This window comes from Balaenoptera borealis, assembly GCF_965194805.1.
Source record: "Balaenoptera borealis genome assembly, chromosome: 18".
In the NCBI taxonomy this organism is placed as follows: Eukaryota; Metazoa; Chordata; class Mammalia; order Artiodactyla; family Balaenopteridae; genus Balaenoptera; species Balaenoptera borealis.
The window spans coordinates 68,169,392-68,188,187 of record NC_138877.1 but is presented as its reverse complement, the minus strand read 5'-3'; the positions used below and the strand labels follow the sequence as shown (position 1 = coordinate 68,188,187).

Sequence of the window (18,796 nt, the reverse complement as noted above, 5' to 3'; positions counted from 1 at the left end):
TATGGCGAGGGCAGGGTGTGCGGGAACCCCAAAACCGTTCCTGGTCGTTAGGCTGCCGTGTGAGACTGAGAGGCTGGCGTGCCATATGCACCTCCGGATCATACCAGGTCGCCCCAGCCTTGCAGAAGCCCCTAGAGGGGATGTGTTTTGTGGAGAGGCTTATGTGATGTTAGCTCTCAAAATCCTTGGGAGGAAAGAAAAGGAGAGTATCACATGAGCATCAGATGCGTTTTGGAATGCAGTGAGTGTTATGCGTGGGTATGGAATTTAAGTGGTGCTGTTTTAACTACTAAATATTTTAAACTCTGAAGTATTTGGGGATATGCTTTTGAGAAGAACTGGTACCAGAGATGAGAAGGACTGGCTCATTACAGTGGCTGTCCCGGTAGTGGAATCCATAACCCTGACAGCCGTAGTACTGCTCGGCCCATGATGCCAGCGCCTCTCCCATGCCACCAGCTTCTGCTCCCTCAGGACACACTGACTTTTGTTTGGTTAACCTGCCTTTGGGAGACTCTGCATGTTTTTCTTTTTCTTGTATTGTGTGAAGGAATTCTAACCTGCCAGGGGCTTTGTTGGTACTCTGGGGCTGGATTCTGAAACACTGGTCCTGTGCCTTTGGTCGGATGCTCTCTGCCACCACCCTCACCCACACCAGCAGACCCCGGAACACAACGGGCCCGTGTGTGCATGTGGCCGAGGTGCTGTGGGTGGAAAGATGCACCCTCTCACTCCAAACTGGTCTCCCTGCCCCTATCCTTGACCCTGTGCCTTCTTCTCTACGTGGCAGACAGTGGTCCTTTGGAAAGGAAATTCACACCATCCTTCTCTTGCTCAGTCAGATCCAGAATCCTGACGGGGGCTTCCAGGTCCATCCCCAGCCTGCCCACCGGACCCTGTTTCCTCCTTGTCACCCTGTTTCCTCCTCATTCCTCTCTCTGTGGCCTCTTCTTCTGGGATCTCTACCCAGACGTTTACCTGGTCCACCCCCAGCCTCTTGCAGGGCTTTGCTCAGATTTCCCCATGGCAGCAAGGCTTCCTTGACCACCGGTGTAATCCTGCTGCACCCCCAGCGCACCCTTCTCTGGGTCCCCGCTATAGTTTCTTCATAATATTGATCTCAGCTGACATAGAGTTAGGCAAGAATAATAGAGTTAAGTGTAGTAATAGTAATTAGTGCTGTTACTTATGGTACTTGCACAGGAATAAGATTTATGATGGTGGGGATTTTTGTCTGTTTTACTTACCGCTCTGCCCTCAACAGCCTGAACAATGCCTGATTCCTAGTAAGTGCTTGGCTAATAAGTGAATTCTGATGAAATGGGTTTATGGTCCTGAACTTGAACTTGGAGAAGCTGTTGAGAAGATAGGTTATCTTCTAAAACCAGTCTTTTTTTTTTTTTTTTTTTCAAAAATTTTTGTCTTGGAGCTACCCTAAGAAGTTATGTGGTCCAAGGCTGGCCGTTCCTTGGGTTTGCTATGATCCTTGAGTGGCAATTGATGATACTATCTTTGAATATTGTCCGCACTAGCTCTGTTGAGACTTGTTCCGTGGCATGGGCATTTGAGGACCTTCTCATCCTTTGGTTTGATCCAGCCAAACCCTTTATTAAGGGAGCCCTGCCCATTGGCCCTCCCTTGGGCCTGCTCCATGCAAAGTAGGTTGACCTTCTCATCAGGCAGATGGGGGTCCTTGTCAGGCGCCTCAGCCTTGGTGGGGAGGATGTCTGTCCTTCCTCCAGCTCAGGTGGCGACGCCAGCCTGTGGCTCGACCTTAACTGTCAGCAGGTCAGCGCTGTACTTCACTGCTCCTCAGGGTATAACCCCCACCCTGGCCGCTCAATGCATAACAAACCTTGTGGAGGAAAAGTAATGTTCATGAAGCTACCATTCTTCTAGAGACTCTAAAATACCGGAGATATCTGCCTATAAGAAACCCACAGGGGTGGACTGGCTCATTTTGGCCTCAGAGGAATTGCTGCTCCTGAACTAAGCTTTGCATTTTTCTCTTGCCCACACTGAAGGACATCATAAGAAACATCCTTATGAAAGTGATGTCTACTATGAGGGTGTTGAGGGCACTATAGTGTAGTGGCTAAGAGTCGAGACTCTGGAGCTAGCTTTCAGGGTTTGAGTCCCAAATCCACAACTTGCTAGCTGTGTGACTTTGGGCAGTTTACTTAACCTCTCTGTTCCTGTTTCCTTACCATTAGATACAGATAATAACAGTGCTTACCTCATAGGGTTATTAAATGAGTGAATATGTCTAAAGTTCTTAGAACGGTGTTTTGCATGTAAGTTAGTGCTAATTGTTAGCAATTATAATTATTTCTATTTTTTAGTGTTCCTTTTATGAGGAGCCCTGGAAGAAATTTCTTCTCTTCATGCTCTGAATGGTTGTGCTTTTCCTGAGGAACTACTTCGTTTTTATTTTATATACATTATGATTCATGTAACTGACCTCAGCCACCTCTACAGTTGACTGTTAAAAGAAAGCTTATCTTTTAACATTTTCACAATATGACCTGATTCTAACAGATACGTAGGCTCTTTCAAAATGATTTGTTTTATATTTCCCTTAAACTTTGCTTCTTATTTTCCTGTATAACTATTTTATCGCTGTCTGCTTCTTCTCATCTGCTTATTAAAATACTTTTAATCCTCTTCTGTATGTTTTTATGTAAATCACTTTAAATCCTTTTGAAACAAAGCAGAGTATGAATTAATAAGTGAATAGAGAACTATAGTGAAGAACAAACCTTCAGGGTGGCTCTGAAGCAAAATCAGATGTCTTTTTTTAATGTTAATTTAATTCCATAAAAATCTTATTTTATTAAGCTTGCTTTTTTTTTTTTTTTACGTTTTGTTTTCACACAAGTTGCGTGCTTTGCTGTGCCAATTGCTACATCAGAGTTAAGACAGTTCTATATAATATTCACTTACAGCACGTGTAGCGCTTACGCTACACGTTACATCTTCATCCGTTACCTAAAAATCACCTGGGTGACTTCTTTAAAAATGAAACTACAGCTCGTTAAAAATCAGATGTCTTGAGTGCAGACGTTAGCTTTGTAGTAAGGCTGCAGCTGTGCGATCTTGTACAGGAAGGTTCTTTTTATGTCTAAAAGGCATGAATCAGCCCCGTGGCGGGTGGTACACTGGGGAAAGGGCTTATCTGGCAGTTACGGACTGACTGAATGTCCAGTGTGCCACACTTAGATTTTGATTAGTAATTCTGCCACAATGGAGGGACAGGATTGAGTTGGGGTAGATTGTATTCCTGAGTATAGAGTTTTCTAAAGTCTTTCTTTTCTAATTAATGGAATGTCCAGCTTATTCAAGAAACACCCTTGAGTGCTTCTTTGTGCGGGGTGCTGGATGTACAGGAATGATGAGGAAGCTCAGGTCCCCACCGGGGGAAGCCGACACAGGACGCACAGGGCACGGTCAAGGGCGTGAAGGCTCGACTTGGCCCAGGCACCTTCCATGAGGAGGGGCAGCTTGAGCTGAGACAAAACACTTGTAAATCCCATTTTTCCTTGTCTGTGAAGGTTTGTGATGCACCCAGCCCTATTGACTAGGACTTGCCCTGTTTTACTCATAGCCAGTAATAGAATCTTCCTCTCTTAATGTTTCTGTGGAGGAATTGAGGACCTGTGGGATTATGCTGTACCATGTTCTCCTTTTGCCAATTGTAACTGACGTGGAAGAAGTCAATTATAACCTTGATGGCCGCTGGGATTTTGTGGGTGGCTTCATAGAGAGCACGTTGCTGCAAGTCACAAGGAGAGAAGAAGACGAGCTTTCTTGTCCTCAATTTCTTTTGTGACATGTTGGGATAATATATTGATAATTTTACCCATGGTAAATTGATAGTTAATCTTTTTTTCTTACCTCCTTAAAGCTTTGAAGTTTTTCATGGTTTTCCTATTTCAAGATGTGCTACACGTCGTCAGCATGTTCTCAGCCTTTACTGCTGTGTAGGATTTTATCAGACCACTTTAGTCTCCCCAGGCCAAACAGTCCTTCCTAACGTAAAACACCTATTGGCTATGAAAATCCTTTGGTTTATCGTATGTGCACTGTGCAAAGAGAACAGAGTTGAAGGCGATACGGCCATAAGAGCCTGCGGTCCTGCCTATGCGTGTCTGTGCGGCTGTGCGGCTGTGCGGCTGCAGGGATAGGTGGGTTGCGGGAGGGTAAGGGGAGATAATGGTATAATCGATGACGGGCTAAGTGAAAAGTGGTATAGTACCTGTCAGCTTGAGGCAGCGGGGAAAGTAAAGGCTGGATCTTTATTTTTTCAGATGTTCTCTCATAACTGTTTCTTGCACTGTTACAAGTGTCTTGAAGTGTAAGAAAGCGGAAACCTGCTTGGCCACCTTCTGGAACACTCCTTTGGTTCTAGGTCCGGTCACGGGGCCATGGCTTTCGATAGGCTGTGTTTTCCATTTTATTTCTAATATCCTTCCTAATGATGCCCAGTGGATTTTGTTGCCTATTTTGATCACAGCAGTAAATTGGGCTGATGTTTTCAAGGAACAGTCTGCTCTGATTCCTAGATCCATTTCCTGCGTCCTGAGATTGCGTTGCTCTATTGATGCTGCTTTTTGTGAGTGCAGCCAGCATGAGCTAGCAGGAGCGAGTATTGTACCTTTCCCCGGTGCTTTTTAAAAATTTACCGTCTTTTTAATATTTATTAAATCATAAGCAGGAAATTAACATTCATTGTAGAAACTAAGCATGCTGTGTTTGCTACACAGAGGTAACCACTGATACAAACATTTTGAGGCAAAAACCTTCAAGAATTTCATCCATGTATAGCGTTGTTCATAAAAATTACATATATAATGGGTGTCTGTGGACTAAATTTTGTTGTTTCCCTCCACCCCCAGTTCATATGTTGAAGCCCAAATCAACAGTATGACTGCATCTGGAGGTAGGGTCTTTAGAAAGTAATTAAGTTAAGTGAGGTCATAAGGGTGGGGCCCTAATCCAATAGGACTGTGGCCTTCTAAGAAGAGTAAGAAATCTCTCTTTCTCTGCCATATGAGCACACAGCAAGAAGGCAGCTCTCTGCAAGCCAGGATGAGGGTCCTTACCAGGAACTGACTGACCATGCTGCCACCCTAACTTTGAACTTCAGCCTCCAGAATTGCAAGCAAATAAATTTCTGTTGTTGAAGCCACTCAGTCCATGGTATTTTGTTATGGCAACCGAAGCTGACTAGTACATAACAATATACATGTTATTTTGTTCTATAGTCTTGTTGTTTGCTTTAAGTAGACATCACAAACATCTTTCTATGTCAATGAGTATACATTTATATCTAATTCTTAATGGTGTCATTTCATTGTATGGATGTGTCTTAGTTTATTTCGGGCTCCTATAACAGAATAACATAGATTGAGTGGCTTGTAACAAATGTTTATTTCTTATAGTTCTGGAGGTTGGGAAATCCAAGATCAAAGCAGCCATAGATTTGGTGTCTGGCGAGGACCCACTTTGTGGTTGTTAGATGGTTGTCTTCTTACTGTAACTTCATGTGGAGGAGGGAGTGAGGGATATCTTTGGGGCCTCTTCTATAGAGAACGCTAATCCCCCTCATGAGGGTTCCACCCCCAAAGGCCTCCCCTCCAAACACCATCACATTGGGAATTAGGTTTCAATATATGAATTTTGAGGGGGCACAAACATTCACATTGGAGGAAGTGACATTTTATTTAACTTATACCCACTATCCCATTTTTTTCCAGTTGTAAATGCTGTGATAAACATCTTTGCATATGTACTTTAAACACTTGTCAAATTATTTTCTTAGCATAGACTTCTAGACTTGGAGTAACTGGGTCAAAGTATATTTGCTTTTTTTTTTTTTTTAAGTAGATCTTTATTGGAGTATAATGGCTTCACAATACTGTGTTAGTTTCTGTTGCACAACAAAGCGAATCAGCCATATGCATACACATGTCCCCATATCCCCTCCCTCCTCCCTATCCCACCCCTCTAGGTCATCGCAAAGCACCGAGTTGATCTCCCTGTGCTACGCTGCTAATTCCCACCAGCCAACTATTTTACATTCGGTAGTGTATATATGTCGATGCTACTCTCACTTCGCCCCAGCTTCGCCCTCCCACCCCATGTCCTCAAGTCCATTGTCTATGTCTACCTCTTTATTCCTGCCCTGCAACTAGGTTCATCAGTACCATTTTTTTTTAGATTCCATATATATGCATTAGCGTACGGTGTTTGTTTTTCTCTTTCTGACTTACTTCACTCTGTATGACAGACTCTAGGTCCATCCACTTCACTATGAATAACTCAATTTCGTTTCTTTTTATGGCTGGGTAATATTCAGCCATAAAATATTGTATTGAAGATGTGCCACATCTTCTTTATCCATTCATCTGTCGATGGACGTTTAGGTTGGTTCCATGTCCTGGCTATTGTAAATAGCGCAGCAGTGAACATTGTTGTACATGTCTCTTTCTGAATTATGGTTTTCTCAGGGTATATGCCCAGTAGTGGGATTGCTGGGTCATATGGTAGTTCTATTTTTAGTTTTTTAAGGAACCTCCAGACTGTTTTCCATAAGCTTTTGCACAGCAAAGGAAACCATAAACAAGACAAAAAGACAACCCTCAGAATGGGAGAAAATATTTGCAAATGAAACAACAGACAAAGGATTAATCTCCAAAATATACAAACAGCTCATGGAGCTCAATGTATTTGCTTTTTAAAGGATTTTTGTATGTATAGCCAGATTGTCCTCCAGAAATATTGTTTTGAGATTTTTAAAATTTGAAGACAAGAAAATTTGTTTTCTCTGCTTCTGACTTCAGGCAGTTTGCCTTCATAATTGCTTTTTTTAAAAACATCTTTATTGGAGTATAATTGCTTTACAATGTTGTGTTAGTTTCTGCTGTATAACAAAGTGAATCAGCTGTATGTATACATATATCCCCATATCTCCTCCCTCTTGTGTCTCCCTCCCACCCTCCCTATCGTACCCCTCTAGGTGGTCATAAAGCACGGAGCTGATCTCCCTGTGCTATGCGGCTGCTTCCCACTAGGTATCTGTTTTACATTTGGTAGTGTATATGTGTCCATGCCACTCTCTCACTTTGTCCCAGCTTACCCTTCCCCCTCCCTGTGTCCTCAACTCCATTCTCTACATCTGCGTCTTTATTCCTGTCCTGCCTCTAGGTTCTTCAGAACCACTTTTCTTTTTTTTTTTTAGATTCCATATATATATGTTAGCATATGGTATTTGTTTTTCTCTTTCTGACTTACTTCACTCTGTATGATAGACTCTAGGTCCACCTACCTCACTACAAATAACTCAGTTTCGTTTCTTGTTATGGCTGAGTAATATTCCATTGTATATATGTGCCACATCTTCTTTATCCATTCCTCTGTTGATGGGCACTTAGGTTGCTTCCATGTCCTGGCTATTGTAAATCATTATTGCTTTTTATTAAGCTGTTGATGGAGTTATCTGCTCAACAGAATAGTATCAACTTAGATTGCTGTATACTTAGGCAGTAACATAGTCATACCAGGGTTCAAATTAGTACTACTTTTGCCTCAACTTCTGGAAGCATGACCACTAGCATTCTTAAATATCCCTATAGAATTCTGAAATGTTCCATTGTGGGGGCTGGAATGTGTTTGTTCTGGGGGGTCATCAACCTTTTAGAGTTGGTAGCTATTTCATAGATATTGAAGAGGGAAGAGCAGCAGAAATACTGAGTAGAAACAGATGAGTAGGGCTGTTACTGCTTTTGCTCAAGTCTTTTTAGGTATTCCAATAGCTGGTTTATGTTTCTCCCATTGATCTGGTGAGAAGCAACAACTTTTTTGCTTTTTTAAAAGGAACATTGGTTGTCTTTCATATTTAGAATATGTAATTATTTTAGAAAATATAGAGACTACAGAGAAGAATAAAGAGGATAACAAAATCAGCCATAATCCCACAGCCCTGAATTAATTACTGCTTAACATGTAGTGTATGTTTTCTAATATCTTTCCATGCTTATGCAAATATAAAAAATGGTATAATATTTCATAAATAATTCTGATGCCTTTTTCTCTTGCCATTTTTTATGGCCATTTTCTTATGCCTGTAATGTTCTGCTAACACAGTGTTTAATATGTGCATAATATTCCATTGTAATGCATATACTAGAATTTATTTAAATGCTTTTCTTTTGTTAGGCATTTAGGTTGTTATAAAGTAAGCTTATTGAAGACATCTTTACCCAAACATATTTTTATGGATCTGTAATTATTTTCATAGGCTAGATTCATAAACGTGAACTTGTTAAGGCAGGAATGAATTTTTTTTAAATTTTTTTTTTATTTTTAAAAATTTATTTATTTATTTATTTTTGGCTGTGTTGGGTCTTCATTTCTGTGCGAGGGCTTTTTCTCTAGTTGTGGCAAGCGGGGCCACTCTTCATCGCGGTGCGCGGGCCTCTCACTATCGCGGCCTCTCGTTGCGGAGCACAGGCTCCAGACGCGCAGGCTCAGTAATTGTGGCTCACGGGCCTAGTTGCTCCGCGGCATGTGGGATCTTCCCAGACCAGGGCTCGAACCCGTGTCCCCTGCATTGGCAGGCAGACTCTCAACCACTGTGCCACCAGGGAAGCCCCAGGAATGAATTTTTTAAAGGCTTTTTAAGGCATATTGTTTTATTGCTTGACGATCGATCCAAGTTACATTCCTAGCACCAGTGAATATTAGTCTTGTTTTATATATGATGATTGCCAGGATCGTTTTGCCAATTTGAGAGAGAAAAGATACAATTTTGAAACTCAAATCCTTTGTCATATTCATTTCAAGTATTTCTCCATTTTGTCATTTGCCTTTAATTTTGTTTACCTTCTTTATAGTACTTATTTTACTAATAGGAGTTTAAATGTATGTGATAAGCACAAGAGTCTTTTCCTCTGTGATTTCTTCCATTACTTTTTTTTTTCCCCCTTATTTTTTTGGCTGTGTCGGGTCTTAGTTGTGGCACACGAGATCTTTGTTGAGGCATGCAGGATCTTTCATTAAGGCCTGTGGTCTCTTTGTTGCAGTGCTCGGCCTTCTCTCTAGTTGTGGCGTGTGGGTTTTCCCTCTCTAGTTGTGGCGCGCAGGCTCCAGAGCGTGTGGGCTGTGTAGTTTGTGGCACACAGGCTCTCTCCTTGAGCCGCACGAGCTCAATAGTTGTGGCTCGCTTAGTTGCCCTGCAGCACGTGGGGTCTTAGTTCCCTCACCAGGGATCGAACCTGTGTCCCCTGCATTGGAAGGTGGATTCTTTACCACTGGACCACCAGGGAAGTCCCTCTTCCATTACTTTTATGCTTAGAAATTCTTGCCTATCTCAGGTCAGATATTCACCAGTATTTTCTTTTTAACTTGTTTGCTTGCTTATATTTATTTACTTACCATTTGGCTTTTTTATCCAAGGGGCCTGCTTGCCAACTGGTTTTATAAATAAAGTTTTATTGGCATTTGTTTTCATGTTGTCTATGACTTCTTTCTTAGTGGCAGAATTGAGTAGTTGCGGTAGAGGTCTATAATATTTACTTTCTGGCTTAAAAGATTTATTAGCTGACCCTTTATAGAAAGTTTGCCAATCCTCGCTTTAGTCAATCTAGAATTTATTTGGTATGTAGTTTAGTTGAGGCCCTAACTTGATTTCCTCCTTACTCCCAACACTCATTTTTCCCAATCCTGTATTTTGAATAATCCATTCCTTAGTCATTGATTTGTGATCCTGCCTTCATTATGTTTTATGTTCCTTTATGTACTAGGCTTTGTTTTGGGACTATTCTTTGTCCATTATAGAAGCAAAGTTCTTAACCAGCTATGAGTTCAATTACAGTTTAGTAAAAATGGAAACAAGAAATTTGAAGAAACAAATTCTACATTTTTAAGATTTATCTATAAATAGGCTGCACTGCATAAGTTGCTGAATTAGGTAGTTTTATAAAGCATGTATTGGTAAAGATTCAGGGGCTAAGGGTTAAGGATTGAGTGTAGAGTTAAGTATATTTGGAAATTTGTTTCCTTGTGAAATCCCCTACTCATAAGGTAGATCAAGCTTGTCTTAATAAGGACTCTCTGGTGCATTTTGATGAAAGAGAAATTCCAATGTGGCAGCTGCATCCTCAAGTAACCTTGGTTTGAATCTACATGTTTTGTGTATCCGGTCTCTCCTAACAGAAGGAGTCCCAGCAAACTGTAAGCAGAGGTACTACCAGAGTTTCCAAACCAATTGTGTTGGTGTCTGCAGGAAATTTATCTGTATCTTAATAGATGGAGAGTGAATTCTAGTTTTTCCTTTATACGTTATATGAATTCTAAAGATAATTGATTTCCCTCGCCTACATTTTATGTGTGTTAAGTTTTAGATATGCATATGTCTGTGTGTGACTGTCTGTTTGTGTATGTGTGTGTAATTTTTGTTGTCACCTCAGTACTGAAATATTGGATAAAGGGGTACTTTACTTTTTTCGCATGTCAATGAACAATCCAAGGCTTTATCTTCAGATGCATTTCAATAAACATTTGTTTCTCTGCCAAGGAAAAACCCATATCCTAGAAAACTGAAGTAGATGTGACTTGTGAACCTAAGCAGAGGGACATGGAGCTAGTTGCTGATGGATAGGTTTTCTCTGCTTTTCTAGAGTATGTTCTGCCTTTACGGGGTCTGTTTGCTTATACAGTTCTAAGATGTGGCTTGGTGGCAGTCCTTGCTAATAGTTTTATCCTTCTGCACGTTTGGTATTCCTTGTGTTTTCTAGGCTTATGAAATAGGTAACAGGTAACATCAAAGAATTTGCCTTATAAGTTACTCTTATTTCTCTAAGCTTTCTTTACTGTCAAAGAGCAATCAGAAGAGAACCCTGAAATTTTTTCTTGTTTTTTCCCCTCTACTGGAAAAACTATTTCCTGTACTCCCAACACTTCTGACACCAAATGTGTGGGGTTTATGCCTCATGTTAAACAATTTGGACACCAACTACTCAGAGTTAGTGCAGATCCCACAGGTCAAGGGCTCAAGGGCTCACAGGTTTTCACCTTTGCTTCTGACCAATCAGCTGTAAGTCAGGGTTTCCTACGTCCCCGCTCCTTGGATTCAATAATTTGCTACAATGGCTCACAGAACTCAGGAAAACACCATACTTACTATTACTGGTTTGTTATAAAAGATACAACTCAGGAACAGCCAAATGGAGGAGATGCATGGGGCAAGGTATGGGGAAAGGCTACGGAGTTTCCATGCCCTCTCCAGGCATGCCACTCTCCTAACACCTCTAAGTGTTCACCAACCCAGAAGCTCTCCAAACACCTGTGTTTAGGAGGCTCCATTATGTAGGCATGATTGATTAAATCATTGGCTATTGGTTATTGAACTCTTATCTCCAGCCCCTCTCCTCTCCTGGGAAGTCAGGGAGCAGAGCTGAAAGATACAGCCTACTATTCACAGGATTGGTTCCTCAGGCAACCAACCCCTCCTGCTCTAAGAGTCACCTCATTAGCATAAACTCAGGTATGGTTGAAAGGGGTTTATTATGTATAACAAGATACTTCTGTCACCCCTGTTAGTCACGGAATTACAAGAGTTTTAGAAGCTCTGTGCCAGGAATCAGGGCAGAGACCAAATACTTCGTATTATGTCACACTCAATATCCATTGGATACCTGCTAATACAATGGCGAATAAGCCACAGTCTGTGCTCTCAGAAGGCCTGGAGATCTCCTACGTGGGATACAGGCTGTGATGGGGATAAGCCTAGCTACCATGAGAAAACCTGCAAGGGACTCCTAGCTCACCTTTGGGACAGAGTCAAGGAAGACTCCTGGAGGAGGTGATGTCTGACTTGAGTCTTGAAGAAGGTGAAGAAGTTAACCAACTAAAGGGGTAGGAGAAGGACATTTCTGCATAAGGAGCAAAGTCCTAGGGAGGGAGAGCTGAGACCTCCTTGTAGCTGCTCTAGTTTCATGAGGCTGCAGAGGGCTTACTGGGCTGAAAGTACATTGGTGACCAGTGGGGCTAGAGAGGTAGTACGGACCAGATCATGGTGGGTCTTTTGGAACTTTATTCTAATATTGGAGGAGAGCCATTTGCTGAAGGTTTTAAATAAGGAAATACATGGTCAGACTGATGTTTTAGAAAGATCTCTCAGACTGTAGAGTGGATGATGGGTTGGAGAAAGGGGGTGTCTGAAGATGGGAACACTAGTGAGGAGGTCTGGGCAGCAGGATGACAGGCGATCATGGCCTGACTAAGGTGGCTGGTAGTGGAGATGGAGGGTGGTATCTGGATCTAAGAGATAGTTAAATGAGAGAGAAAGGAGTCAAGGGTGTTCAAATGTCTGCCTTGGGCACCTCCAGGCTACCGTCTACGGAGCCGGGGAACAGCTTTGAAGGAATGAGTCTGGGGGAGTTGGGATGGAGAGGAGGATTTTATTTTGGGTCATCCTGAGTTTGAGGTTAGGTACAGTAAAATAACTCAGGGGGCCATGACTGTTGGGCTGTAGGTAGAACTGTGGATCCCAGCCTGGTGAGGAAGGCATGGCAGTGGACAGAGTCTCCCGGTGAGAGAGCTGAGAGTACCAAGAGCCAAGGCCCCGGGAAGGGCAAAGGAAAGGAGTCGGAATAGCTGTCTAGAGTTGAGTGGTCAGGGAGGTAGAGGATGGTGAGGTTTGCATCTGCAAGCAGGATTACAGCCCCCTAAATGCCCAGAGCTTGAAGAACTTTGCCTGCATATGTTTGTTTAAGCCTCCTGCCTCTAGAGCACCGGCAGAGTCATCTGAACCACTAACAGAAACGTTTAGCGAGCTGTGTGCACAGTATCCTTCTTGCACAAGGTAAGTATCTCCTCTGCCCTTTAGAAGGGGCTTAAATAGTGGAGCAGAGGAATAATTGATCATTGAATAAAGTCATGGCCCCTCCTTCTACCCCCATCAGAATAGCTGACGTTTATTGAGTGTTCACTAGTTCTCATGCACTGTTCTAAGCTCCGTATGTTTATTTACTCATTTAATTCTTATGACAACCTGATGAAGTACTCTTGCTACCTTAATTTTATAGGTGAGGAAACCAAACCAGGGAACAAAGAGAAAGGTGAATAAAGTGTGAAGTCGTATAAGTAGTGAGTAGCACAGCTGGGATTCGAACCAGTCGTTTAGTTGCAGAGCCCTGTGCTCTTAACCATCATAGCGTAGAGTCCAGCCTTCTGGTGCAGCAAACATGGGGTGTGGGAAAGTACTCAGAAACGAATGAACCTCGTAACACTGGATGAGTGAGAAAAAGATGAGACAAAGAGGACGAGGAGCCCAGTCTAGCTTGGGAGATAAGAGGAAACGTCAGTAGAAAGCAATGGCTGAATTCCACAGGAGGTCGAAGGGTGTGTGGGGGCCAGCTGATGGGGGCGACTGGGAAGGACTGAAGAGAAGGTGGCATTGCAGGGGGTCTTGAAGGATAAGCGCAAGCCCTGAAGGCGTTAGGGTGCGGTCGTGCGTGGGGAGGACCTGCAGCCGAGGGGAACAGCGTGCCGGGAGGTGTGCGTGGAGGGCTGAGCGGCTCAGAGCGGATGTGAGATGAGTTGGCCTGTCTGTGAAGAGCTGCCTCAGGTGCTGAGTAGCCAGTGTCCAGTTTGGAGGCCCGCGGGGCCCTGGGGGGTTAGACCATCCTTCTCATGCCAGCGTGGGGTTTGGAGTCAGAAGGGAAGAGACTGAGAGCAGGGGGACCAGGGTGAAAGCCCTGACCCTCCAGACAAACCCTCTGATGGAGGGCATGGAGGGAAGGGACTGCTGCACACTGGAAATGGATGAGAGAGCAGGGGACAGCAACGCCCAGCCTTCTGACTTGGGAGGTGGTGATGCCGTTAATCAAATGCAGGCGTGGACGGGGAGGGACGGGTTTCAGCGCAGCTGGCATGGAGCAGAGGAGGGAGGAGAGCGGATCACGAGTTCACTTCTGGTCTTGCTGTGTTTGAATGCCCGCGGAGCCTTCAGGTCAGGGACAGATCCAGCTTTTGTAGGGCCTGAAGCGCCGACAGTTGAGAGCCCTCTTGAAGAGAACTAACAGAAAATGAAAAGACCAAGTTAGGTACAGGACTTGAGGAGGGGCCCGTGCCAGGGAGGGTCCTGAAGCGTGAGCTTTGGTAATTTCTTGGTGAACCTGCTCCTGTGTCGTGGCAGATGCCTAGGTTCCTGGAGGTCCTTTTCCCTCTCTGGTGTCCCCTGCTGTGTCTTCCTGCATCTCAGAAAGCCCCCAGGGTCCTCTCTGAGACACAGGCTGGTCATCATCTTGTTTAGACTGTAAGAGCTAATTAAAGTTAACCCAGGGTTACCTTAATGTGATGTCTAGGAAGGCCTGTGCTGTGCCTTCTGACTTTTCTGCAGAAAAGGTACCCTACTCCCGCCCCCGCCCCCCAACCCCGGTCTCCCTAACACACAAGTGAAACGGAAAGAAAAAGCCACAAAGCGCTTGTATGGGACGAGGGATTCGGTTTATTACCGCTGTCTATGACCAGAAGAGTGAAAGTATGGGTTGGCCAAACAGTTCATTCGGGTTTTTCCATAACATCCCGCACGAACTTTTTGGCCAACCCAGTATGTTCTATTTAGATTATCAGCAGGAATTGGTGGCCATGTGTACATTGAACTGTAGCACTTCCAGCTTTTTCTGTTAAGAAAGAGTTTGGGGGACTTATTTTACCTAGAGCCTCTTAGAATAAAGTCTTTTATTTATTTATTTATTTATTTTTATTTTTTATTTTTTTTTTGAATAAAGTCTTTTAAACCAAATTTGTGTGGTTTCCTAACAGAGATGAAAAATGGTTGCATCATAGCCAGTAAATGTAAGGCAGCACATTTAGGTAATTATCCCAATAATATGTACAAAAAGTTCCGTAGCAGTAAGAAGGGAGCGGAGAGGGGAAAGCTAGAATCATTGTTTCGTCTGTGTCGTTGATAACTTCGCAGAAGGGCCTAGCCTTGCAGGGAGATGATTACTGACACTGCCAAGGACAAGGTTGTACTTGGGTCAAACGTCCTCTCTCCTGCTGCTGCACCTTGGCCTTTGGAACCGCCCGCTACAGTGCCTCGTGCTCTGGTCAGCCACCTGCCCCCTCAGTGCTCGAGAAACCTACCCCCACCCTTCCTGTCACTCTCAGTCTGCGTGAGGATGATCTCAGCTAGATGTTAGGCTCTCATCTGATTAAAACCTTCACAACATGGTATAAATAGCTTACAGAGTTCTATCTGTCAAAGGGTATTTGCACTTTAGAGGGGAGTTTCCTAACTAAGGGTAGCGCTGCAGGTTATGGAAGATTTTGGAGCAATTTGTCATTCACTTCCAAACTGCAGAATGAATGGAGTTTGTATGCTAGTATCTGTGTGTGTTGGGTTTTTGTTTAGATTATAGGAGGAGAATGTTTTTACCTCATTTTTCTTCTTCTTCTTTTTTTCCCAAGTAGGCAGTGGTTTTCTGTGTATGGTTATCTAGTGCAAACTTCAAATGTTTAATTGGGAGGGTATGAGATATTTAGCGGTGGCCTTCTCTGCTGTGTCTTGCCAACTGCAAGCTACCAAGCTCCCAGAAGGATGAGCTTGGGAATCTAGCACCTTGCTTTGGAAAAGTTGGCTCCTGCTCTTGTGAACTGAAAATATCTGCAAATTGCATCACCGGGCCTGAAGTCCTGGGACCCTATAAAGAAAGGGTACTGAGATGTTGCTTTCTCATTCAGATCCATGACCTGCTGGTGTTCCTGAGTCAGGGCTGAGAACTGAGTGCTACATCTTACGAAGGACCTAACAGGGCGGGAGAAAATCCAGAGAAGGGCTATTAAAAGGACTGGTGTGTACTTATAACTTAAAGTTGATAGGTGGGAGCCCCTTCTATGTATGTTCTCTCCCAGAGCCTTAAGTTACACCAGATCCTCCTGTGTTTATAAATCTGATTTGGGGGATGAGTGGGGTGGGGTACTGAAGGCAGGCAGAGCCCTGAATGTTTTAGCCACTCCTGCAAAGTAGACCTCTCATTGTCTTATTTTTGGTCTCCCTTTTCCACTAGCTGGAGTGGGATTCACCAGTCCTTCTTCACCAAGTTAATAAATGAGGGCACATGGATAGCTTCTGGGAACTTGGATGCAAGAGAGTTGATGCTGAAATTTCCGTTTTCACTTTTCACCCTTAGAATTCAACCGCCTTTTAGAATGGGCTGTTGTGTTACAGAGGGATGCAGGCGGCTGTCCAAATCATACTCTCTTGTGACCAGTGTTGTAAAACAAGAGGAAATTCTGATAGTTTCTGGAGATGCGTGTTTATCTGGAAAGTGCTGGGCACTGTCCAAAGGGAAAGCAGGCAGTCATGGTCTCAATTTTAAAAACAACCTCTAGCTGTACCAGAACTTGAAAACTTGAAAACATTTTTGTAATTTCTAATCACCCTCTGTTAAAAAAGAAACGTTTTTTAAAAAGACCATTGGAGATAAGTTTTAGGATTGCTTATGTTTTCTGTCCTGCAACCCCAGACGTGTAGGGCTTGGCTGGAAGCAGGCAATTAGAGAATTCAGGAGAAGGCCAGATGATCTTGAAACAAGCAAGAGAGTTCATCGTTTAAGAATTCCTTCTATTGGGAAATGAATTAAAAAAAAACCCCAACAAATCCTTAAAACTATTTTTGCTTTTCTGATTCACAAAGAGTTGTTTTGTTATCCTTTCCTTGGCCATCTTCCTGTGTGTGTGTGTGTGTGTGTGTGTGTGTGTCTGTCTGTCTGTGTGTGTGTCTGTGTGTCTGTGTGTTTATAAACTGCTCCTATGAACCTTGTTTGAGGCCACACACCCACCCTCTGAGCCTGTGAACAACAAGACTAATGAGTTGGAAAGGCTGTTGAAGGAACTCAGGGAATTGCCACACTAGGTTTTAAGAGAATACTTAGGCCATTTATTTCCAAGCATACAATGTATGAGCTTCTAGTGCCGAACTCTTGAGTTTGGGTTTATCACAAAAGTAAAAGGGGGAGTTGACGCATACCTCTGACTTCCTATCCGCCCTGTTGTCTGTGGTTAGATTATTTATGTAACAAAACTGTGATTCTAAGCTTCCCCCCGTCCCTTTTCTCTGTTTCTCTCCCTGCCTCACCCCCAGTGACATTGTGGCTGTCTTTCTCCACTATCCACTCCCTGTACATTTGGGATTGCAAACTAATTCAGAAGATAGCCCTAAAGATGAATCTGGCTGCTCAGATCCGTAAGCAAATACAGATGGCCTTGGATTGTCCACCACGAGGGACAGTCTGCCCCCATCGCCTCTCTCCGTTACTATTTTGGAAGTAATGGAGAGTAATCTGAATGATCTAGAAGAATTTGTGTGCCTAGAGTTTAAGCAGTTGGAGTATTAGCAGCTGTGCAACCTCCCTTGGTGTTGCTCTTCCTGTCCTGGGTAGAAGGTAGACTGGGAAGACCTCAGCTGGGTGGGGAGTTCGCAGGTTTGCTCTGGAAGCAGGAGGTGCTGAGCGAGCCTGTGCTCCCTGAACCACAAGCCTCTTTCAGACTTCATGCATCTTACCAAGTCTCTTGGGTCGGAAACTTGTAAAATATTTTGGCAGCTTGGCCTTGGGCTCTCTCTGCCTGTGTGATTCAGATGGAAACCAAGACCAGGAGTGCTGTAAGTGCACTTGAGGTTAAAAAGGGCTCATCACACTGGTGACAGCCTTTTTCCGCTTTTCTGTCTGCCTGGACAAATGGTCAGCCCTTAGTGGATACCAGAGGGTGAGTACAATTGGAACCTCGAAGGTGGGGTGGTTCCTACCTTCAGGGGCTTCCGTTCCATTTAGTGAGATGAGACGTGTACACGGAGACGCGTGGGCGCCCTCGTCACACCCCGTGTGGCTTTTCTCTGTGATGTGTCCCCTCATCCCTGCCCTATGGCTCCGTCATCCATCCACGTCCCACGTCAGCTGTTCTCAGCTGTGACTCACTCACAGAGGGCCAGCCAAGTGCTCAGGAGCCATGGAGGCGGATGTCAGGTTGGGCACTGTGGTGTAACTTTCACCACCATCCTGGGATGTTTCTGTGGTTTGCAGCACATCTTGGAAAAGCAGACTGGCCTCTGCCTCACAGTCTGAGAAACTCGTCAGGGCTTTAGCAAAGAGGACTCGGGGGATTTAGCAGGGATTTGTCGGCACAGGTGGGCTGGGCAGTACCACGCCGGGCAGAGCCAACCCCTCCCTAACTATAAGGTTGCAGAATGGCATGCTTCTCAACTGTCCTCCCACGATCCCACATGGAAGTGTCTTCTGTTCTGTCACAAAGATGCACAAAATCAGGGAGGCATCTGGAGTATTCTTGACCACCCAGGACCTAACGTCTCACCCTGATGAGCTGTGAATCAGCAACGCACAGAGACGGAGAGTGAATTCCCGGGAAGAAACAGTGGAGGCTGAGCGTGGCAAACCCTGGGAGATAGTTCAGAGAGCTGGACCCTGGGGATGGAGTGTGGGTGGTAGGTGGTGAGAGAATGCCAAAGGATGTCAGGTGGTTTTGAAGACAAACCTTATTTCACATTGCTGCCGATCTGCTTTTTTTTTTTTAAAGAAGGATATTTATTTTACTTTTCTTTTTTTAAAGGAATTCCTTTATTTTTATTTTTTATTTATTTATTTATGGCTGTGTTGGATCTTAGTTTCTGTGCGAGGGCTCTCTCTAGTTGTGGCGAGCGGGGGCCACTCTTCATCGCGGTGCGCGGACCTCTCACTATCGCGGCCTCTCTTGTTGCGGAGCACAGGCTCCA

At 43.9% G+C, this 18,796-nt stretch overlaps 1 protein-coding gene across 8 annotated transcripts in view; it reads left to right on the top strand.

The window, feature by feature from the left end:
• The window catches only part of DOCK9 (dedicator of cytokinesis 9), a 324,518-nt gene that overhangs the window by 111,444 nt on the left and 194,278 nt on the right, over positions 1 to 18,796 (top strand). The window lies entirely within an intron of this gene.